At 37.9% G+C, this 8,183-nt stretch overlaps 1 protein-coding gene across 1 annotated transcript in view; it reads left to right on the top strand.

Annotated features, from left to right (window-relative positions):
- LOC104500485 (WW domain-containing oxidoreductase-like) overlaps positions 1–8,183 on the top strand; it is a gene marked incomplete at both ends in the record, with an annotated part of 23,064 nt that overhangs the window by 3,702 nt on the left and 11,179 nt on the right. The gene's annotated exons all lie outside the window — the stretch shown is intronic.

The raw sequence follows: 8,183 nt of genomic DNA, 5'->3' as shown, positions 1-8,183 counted from the left end.
AAAGAGTGTGGAAAAAAATAGACTTAAAAAAAGAAGGATTTATAAACACTTCATTAATTTTCATTAGCAACTGGAAAAGGTTAATGAGTTACTCTGTTCTTACAATATAAAGAGATCATAGCAGATCAAGAGTTATTAGTAAAATGTTTTCATATTTTTTCATTTTTGAAGCTTTTTCCTCTGACAGTGCAGTCCAAATATTCTTTTGATTTTTTTCTCCTCTATATTTTAAACTCAATCAAAAATTTAGGCAGAGTATCATATCAAAGGTTGAGGTAACTTTGGTCATAGTAAAGCCGATGTTGTGCAAAGAAGTCTGACTTACTGAACAGTTTAGTCTTGTGTCAATCATTCTCTTTATAAAACCTTATTGTTCTATGTACATTTAAGCAGGAGTTTGTCAGTCTCTTCGCTTAAAGTCAGTAAGACTTTTTCCACCGTGAGGAATTGAAGACAGTGCGGTTTTGTGTGCATTGTTTTTCTGTTTTAACGGTCTCGGCATCAGTTGGGTGACGAGAAAACCCTTCCCGGGAGTGTTTCCTGGATGGGGCCAGGCGTCCTTCCTAATGTCTCCACTAGGGGGCGGTGTTGATCTTTGAAAATACGAAACAAAAGAGACTCGGTGCTTTTCCCTGTTCTTAGTAAATGCTCCTGTAATTTTGTTGTTTGTGTTCTAAATTATTAGGGCTAGAACTCGAAATTTTAAAAAGCATGTCAGCTGTTCACCTAGGTTTAATTTTATGAAGAGATGTCATATTTTCGACTACGTGTGTAAGCAGGCTTCTCACATCAATTCATTTTTTTGAATTGTATTACTTGGATTTAATACCAGGTTGTATAGCTCTTGTGTTTTTCTATGACTTGTGTAAATATTGTTCTCTGTTTTTAGGATTCACATAGCTGTATGACCTTGAAACTACAACATGTTCCGTTCTCTGTATTGGGTGTGGTTGCATCTACCCTATTGTGACTGCTAGAGTATGTATGAGTAGCGAAATGTAAGTAGTGTTGCAGTATATTACGGGAGGGCAAAATGCATATGTTCTGAGCAGTCATGCAGATTCCACAAAGTAGAGATTTTCATAATGCTTTTCCAAGATTTTATCACAAAGTTGTATTGATAATCACAACCAAACCATTGCTCAAACTGCAATTCTGATTTTTCTCCTATGTGAAGGTCAAAAGAAATCTGTTAATTGCTTTTGTAAGGGATGCCCAGAACAGGAACAGATTGTCTGAAGAAAATAAAAGCCACTTTTGGCTTTGAGAAAACTGGTTTTTTTTTTTTTTTTGAATACTGAAGAAAGTCCAGAAGCTTCAGTAATAGTGTGTTGTGTTATATTGCTTTTCTTGATTAGGTTTACTTTTTCATGGGCACCCCCTTGCCGTGGGGAATGAGCTTGCATGCCCTTGTGAGGTTGAGAGCTGTGCTGGTGGTGGCATTTGCCTCTGGTAGGGTTTCCCAGGCCAGACAGGTCTCAACTGAAGCATCAGACAAAGTGTATCCATGGGCAGGATGGGCTCACTAGCCTTCGGGCAACCATCCTAGGAGAAGGACAACTCTGACTCCAAACCCGGGCAGATGGAGCTCGTTTAGCCTTGTAAGGCTCCATCTAAGAGAAGGACACTCTAACCAAACCTACGACCCGAGGACTTCGCTGTCACTGTCCAGGCTCGCTAGGAGCTGGCAGATGAACCTCAGGTGTAAAGGGTGGAGTCGGTTCCGCACACGCTGCGCCTCACCTAAAAAACCCACCGCGCAGGCCCAGAGGGTGCACTCATTGCTTCAGTGAGCGTGGGAAAAGCCCGTCCCAGATCTTCATTTGTGAAGCCAAGCCATGATGATGATGATGATTAGGTTTTACCAGAGTAAAGCATGAAATGTGGAAAATTGTGGAAATGTTTTAGATTATTTCTTCACATACCTGCCAATTAATGTTTGGTTAAATGGAATTCTCTTTTTACTGGCACTTTCGTTGCTATGCAATGAAGAGGTCCTAGCCAGGAGAAAATTCATATATTAGGGCCTATTAATCAGTACTTAAATGGTGAGTCACTGCTCCAGTGAACTTTCGTTCTGCAGATACTTTGAGAAGTTAGTGTATTTCTTTTATTTCTTCTACAAAACTTCAGCATTAGCAACTTTTGTCATACTGATGCAAAAGGCCGGGAAATGTGCTTATTATTTATCACAATTAAACATCTGCTTTATGATTTAAGAAGTTGTTTTGACTAACTGGCCCTTTAATTTATAAATGATAAACAGAAACTTTTTGGTTTTATTCCCCCCTCATAGTTTTTTTTTTTTCCGTGATGACTCTATTGGTGTATTACATTTCAGGTGTGGAAAGCCAGTGTGACATAGTTAGTAATAAAAAATGATTATTGCAAAATGTGTGCACGTTGGACTGTAGCACATCACTGAGGTTTTTAAACTCAGAGTCTGATTAAGTTACAACTAAAAATAATTAAAATTTTAGCAGATGATGACATGGTTAATTAAAATGTGTTTTTTTACAAACCAAAAAAATGCAAAGCAACCTACATCTCTTAACTACTAAAATATCATTAGCAGCTATATTGTTCCATTCTTTCTTTTAAAATTGATTTATGCTACACCCATGACTGATTTGCATCCCTTTAAAGAAAATCAGCCAGTACTTGAGCATCAGTATGTGAATGAAACTGGGGGAAGAGAATCAGAGCTGAAAGTGTTTGGAACTCAGCTATCAGAATGGAAGAATATGTATTTATCAGAATAAAATACATTCAGTGAGGTGTATTCCCAGTATCAAATGTCATAGTCAGCTGCAGTGAGGGTTTCGCCACATACACAAACATGACTGAATATCGTGAAGCTATAGAAGCTGACATTGTGGCAATGTGTTAATTGACAATTTGTTTAGTTTTAGTCATCATGGTAACATGTAGGTGATTACATTTTGTTCACGTGTGCTGGTGTTTTTGTGATAAATACAAATTATGTAACTCTGCAGTTTATCTTCTACCTTCCACTGTATCGCCTGCACCTCATTCAGAACATTGTTTGAACACTTTGCTTCTTTGAGCAATGTAGAATGGCTGCCCCTCTTAAATCATTCTCTTCCCAAAATACTGTAAACTTTTCTGTCTCCCTTACTGGAGAAGAACAAACAGTAAAGTTTCAGTGGTCTGGTGTTGCTTCTGGGACCAATAGCATCTAAGATGTGATGCTGTCAGGGCGGGAATAGAACTTTAAACTATTGGAAAGCTAGGAGTCTCGCTTTCCAGTGAGCATACAGAGCCTGCATTAATTCAGTTCAACAAGATCCCAAGATACCTGTTTTTCTGTTGTCATGTTATTGTATTAAAAAAGTCATTTTCAGTAGCTTTTTTCTTTTGTCTGTGTATAAAAGGAGAGTAAAATCTACGTAACCGTGTGCCTGAATGATACAATCCACGTGGCCGGACAGCTGTGCTTTGACTATGTCCTTGTTCACATACTGACAGAAGCTTATGGAGGTTTGCTTTACTGGGGGAGCGTCATATTGCATAGCTTCAGAATTGTTGCGTTCTTACGCCAGTTGAGAAGTAGCTGATTGAGTAATGGCTACTTAAACTACTACCCATAAGAGGAATGAAATTAAGCTTTTAGAGCTTATCTAAATTTCTCCTGAAGATCATTTGAGGTCTCTGGTAGGCATTGGCTAGCTTTCACCACTATGCCCTAGATCTGTTGTCAATGGAGAGATAGGAAAAGTGTGATGAAAAAGAACACCTTCTTAAATCAAAATTTGAGTGCTCTGTACCTGCAGAGAAGAGAATTTTGTGGGCATAGGGAACCATTCTAGTTGCAGAAGTTACTGGGTTTATTTGTGGGTGACAGCATTTTTACTGAGGCCGGCTTTGTCGGCCTCCACAAAGGAGGTAAGATTTGCTGAATCCTAATTACACCAGTGAATGGTCTCATTTAAGTCAAACTTGGGTCATATGGGAGATATACAATAGACCCTTAAAACTACCATCGAGGACACTCATTTTAGTAGTAGTAGTCTGACCATCTTAAATACATTCACTCTGCTGCATGGAGTTCGGTGGTGTAAACCTGCAGGTGTTTGAATCTCAGTAAGGAATCATTCAACTCTATTTTTGAGGTATATTGCAAATTTTCCTTGAAAAATGTGCACATTTTTCTTTGAAAGCATGAATTTTGTATTCTAATTTTGTCTGCTTCCAGATGAAATAGTATTTACATGTTATACAACCGGCAGGACTTCTACAAAGGAACTGCTCAAGATAGGCCTCTATTTCAGATTCACTTTCTGATTTCTTGTATGGGTTTGGAATTTTTTCTTATCCTGTCACACCTGAATTTTTTCAGCCTTGACAAAATCAGCCTGTTTTTGTTGGATAGTTTGTTTTGGGAAACAAAGTTTGTTCTGTATTGTTATTTTTCTCAATACTGTTTGTACATTAACTTTGCTTGATGATTTCTTCAGTGTAAACTTATTTTTTTGTATGTTTTATCATGACTAATAAACAGCAAGTTGTTTGTTTTCCAGTAATTGTCTATTATTTGTGTCCCTTTTTGTTATGAGAGCAGAAAAAAAAAGATGTGACGTGGGGGAAGAAGCTTCTGACAATGCTTCTTGAATGGTCTTTTCTTACTTTCTAGATATTTTCTTTAATTTAGTGAAAAGATTTGGTTGTCTTGAGTCAAAATTAGTGTTCAGAAATGCATGAATTCCTGTGGATTAGTAAGTTGAAACTTCTGCCTGCTCCTATTAAGAGGAGTTTATGTAATTCTGTTGTAGCTCGATGGCGCAAAGAGAAGTGAAATACTGGGATTTTGCTAAGATACATCTTATGTTCCTGCTAAACCAGCATAACTTGTGGTGAACCAACTATTACAGCCTTTGCATGATTGTATGTTTTCATACTGGAAGTGTTTCACGTGTGGGGAACTGAAGTGAATATTATTTATGGAGGTTTGGGTTCAAAGCTTGTTGTGAAGCAGACAAAGATCAGCAGTATAAAACCTTGGATTATTTTTCTTGGCCAAGTCGTAGCTGTCCCTGAAATTGTTTTCATGGAATACTTTTGTATTTATTGGGCTTTCAAAAGCATGAAAGAGCTGTTCCTTGATGTATAGATGTATATTTTAATTTTTTTGATGAGTTCTAGGCTCCACATATCACATGTTCCACTGTTTTAACACTATATTAACAGAAAAGCTCGTCTGGGTGCAGCCGGTGTGTGTATGCTTTGCCCTGGGAGAATAAAATAACCTCTTGTGAGAAGAAACGTTGTTTTGCTGATGTGACTTTTACAGGGTCTTCTGCCAGCACAGCTGTGTTGTGTAGACACTGTGTCCTTGCCGTCCTTCACCAGCGAAACAGTGGCAATGAGGGTTTGGTTTTTAAGCCCTTATAAAATGTGGTTGGGTGGGGAGAGTGAGGGGAGAAAACAGTTATCCTTCAGCCTAATACAGTCTGGTATTGTATACGCAGCTCTGTATTTTAGCTTCGTGCTGTTACTCTGGCTTCGACAGAGTTAGTCATTCTCATGAGGAAAAACTGCTTGCTTAATGAAGAACTCATGGGAAAAGCAATGTTGAAAAATTAAAGGCTGATTTTAAGTCCTGTGATCCCTGTGCTGTGGACCACACTTGACGTAGATTATCTTAAACCACACGAGAAGCCCTACCATAAAAATGTTGGTGTCTCTATGGAATTTTTGTTTCTTGATTCTTCCTTAAACGCACATTAAAAAACAAACTTACACTATGCTAACTTTTTCAGGTATTTTCTTTGGGGAAGTCCAGAGTTTGCAGCAGGCATGAATATTGTTGTAGCAGTGGTTTTGGGGAATGGGAGTACAGGGATTTTCCGGGGGAGCCTGGATCTTGCAGGATTTGGCCAGAGTGCATTATCTGGGTAATTGGTGCGGAAAAGCACAGTTTAGGGAGGGGATCATGCCTGTGGGGTGGTACCTTTAACTCTTTCTGTTGTGGGATGTTAGTAGCTGTTAGTCAGGGATTAGTACTGATGCATTTTGAACAACTAAAAAAACTTCTAAATGCTATTCTTTTCAAAGTTTGAATAATGGAAGAAAATTCTCTGTAATTTACAGTGCTGTAATCTGAAACTTTATGGTAGGTCATAATGATTGAGTTTTCTATGAGTGCCATCACTGTTTTAACTCTGGCTTAGTATTGTGGAATACTAATACTGCTCTGCTTTATGTAAGGCTCCAGCTGTCTACTTGTTACATATTGTAAATATTAAAAGGTCTTCTTGGACTTCTATAATCTATTTTTCTTATTGAGTAAGCTCAAAATGGTGTCAGATGTTCATACTGCTTTTTCATGTCCGTTTTGATGAATCTATTTATTACTTCTGTAATGAGTAGTACACATGGTTGGTTAGCCAAGTTATTGAACTTCATCAACCTTGGCTGAAATTCACAATGCATGTGAAACTTGTTGTAACATGTAAGGAATTACATCTGGGCTAAAAGGTTCAATAATGATTACTACTTGTAATGGAATCTTTTCACAAAGGATGGGATTGGGCTGTACGCCTGTGCTGTACTTTCTGGTACTCCTTTTACAGGGGAATTTACGTATATCTAGACCAGGAGCCTTCATATGTGGTATTTACTTTCTGGTCTGCTATCTAAGAGTTAAAAAGACTTTTCTGTGGGCTGCAACATAACTTGATTGCTTTTCTGTCTTTTGAAGTATTTAATTTCACCAAGGTTTTTCTCATTATTTTATACATTTTTCATAGTCCGGACATGAAAAGACCTTTTGCATGAGTCTGTCTCACTGCAACACAGAACTTACTCCCTGCATCATCTTGTGGCTTCATGTTTTGAAAGCTAATTGTGCTGCAGGAGCGATGAGCATAGTTTCAGCTGTGCGTTTGCAGTTTTTGGAATGCTTGTTAGATGGTGGGGCGGAAGAGGTTGATACATGTATTCTGTTTTCTAGCGACAGTATCTTTTTGAGGCATCTAGTGGCCTTTCTAGATACGGTCAACTCTGTTCACAGCCTAAAGATGTACGTTAGTAGATGTGAAGTTTTTGTCTTGCCAGCAGAAAATTTCTTAGTGACTGAACCTCTGCTAAGCAGTAGGATCACAAAAAGTAAGGATTTCAGTATCTTGTGTCCTTTTCATACTCCTCATGCTTGATTGTGTCAAGGTTTTATAAGGTTTTGAAAGTCAGGTCTGAACAGTAAATACCTATCAAGGAGGAAGTGAGAGGAGGCAGCTAAGAACTTGGGAATGTAAAGATCGAAATCCTGACCTGCTTAACAGGAGTGTCACTACTGAATTCAGAATTAGTGAGGGCAGAATTTTGCTTGAATTGTAGAACTGGATTAGTACTGTGATGAAGAAACTGGACTTACTCATCCTAAAGTCTATAATAGAAGTCACTTTCTAGAAGATGGTGTGTGACTTAGGAAAAGAAACACATTAAATATCACATTCTTTTAATAAAAGGGGTCTGTTCCCCCCACCGAAAGGGATGCGACGGACGGGTGTGTTTTAGCTGGGAATCCTGCCAAAACACACACGAAACTTTTGGTGCTCTTTAAAGGTACTGATAAGAGGACCGGGACAAATTCTCAAGGGAAGACCATGGAAAACAAAAGTAGTTTTGTATTCTGTGATACTTTTTTTAATTAATGACATTTGCCATTCTGAGCTTGTCCTGTGCCTTCCTGTTGTTTTTATTTTTGTTCTGCAAGTGAAAGTTTTTTTCTTTTCCTTTTTCCATTTCTTCTATAATTTTTCTTTTTAATATGTGACATATTTGTAGCCTTCTGTTTAGCTATATAACCTCATTTTTTCTGTTCCTTTAACATCTAGCTGGTGTTGATTTCTTGCTGTACTTCTACGTGGTGGCCTTTAGTACGTTATCTGTTGCTTCAGACAGTTCCCTACAAAATGTCTTGTCTTCAAACCTGAATAGTTTATTTGTAATAGGCTTTTATGTTTCTTTTCCTTCATTTAAGTATACTTACCTTGGTCACTGTTTCTAAGTTCCTATTCTTAGTGTCTTTATACTAAAAAACCAGTCAAGTTAGGTTTTCTGGTTCTTACTATACTTTCTTGAACAAGGAACTGTTATGGTTCAGTTTTGGATATACTTATATTTACATCTTTTGCATGCACTGTGACTTGAGGATCAGCCGG

This window comes from Buceros rhinoceros, unplaced genomic scaffold (assembly GCF_000710305.1).
Source record: "Buceros rhinoceros silvestris isolate BGI_N320 unplaced genomic scaffold, ASM71030v1 scaffold16059, whole genome shotgun sequence".
Taxonomy (NCBI): domain Eukaryota; kingdom Metazoa; phylum Chordata; class Aves; order Bucerotiformes; family Bucerotidae; genus Buceros; species Buceros rhinoceros.
This window is presented reverse-complemented; position numbering and strand designations above follow the sequence as displayed.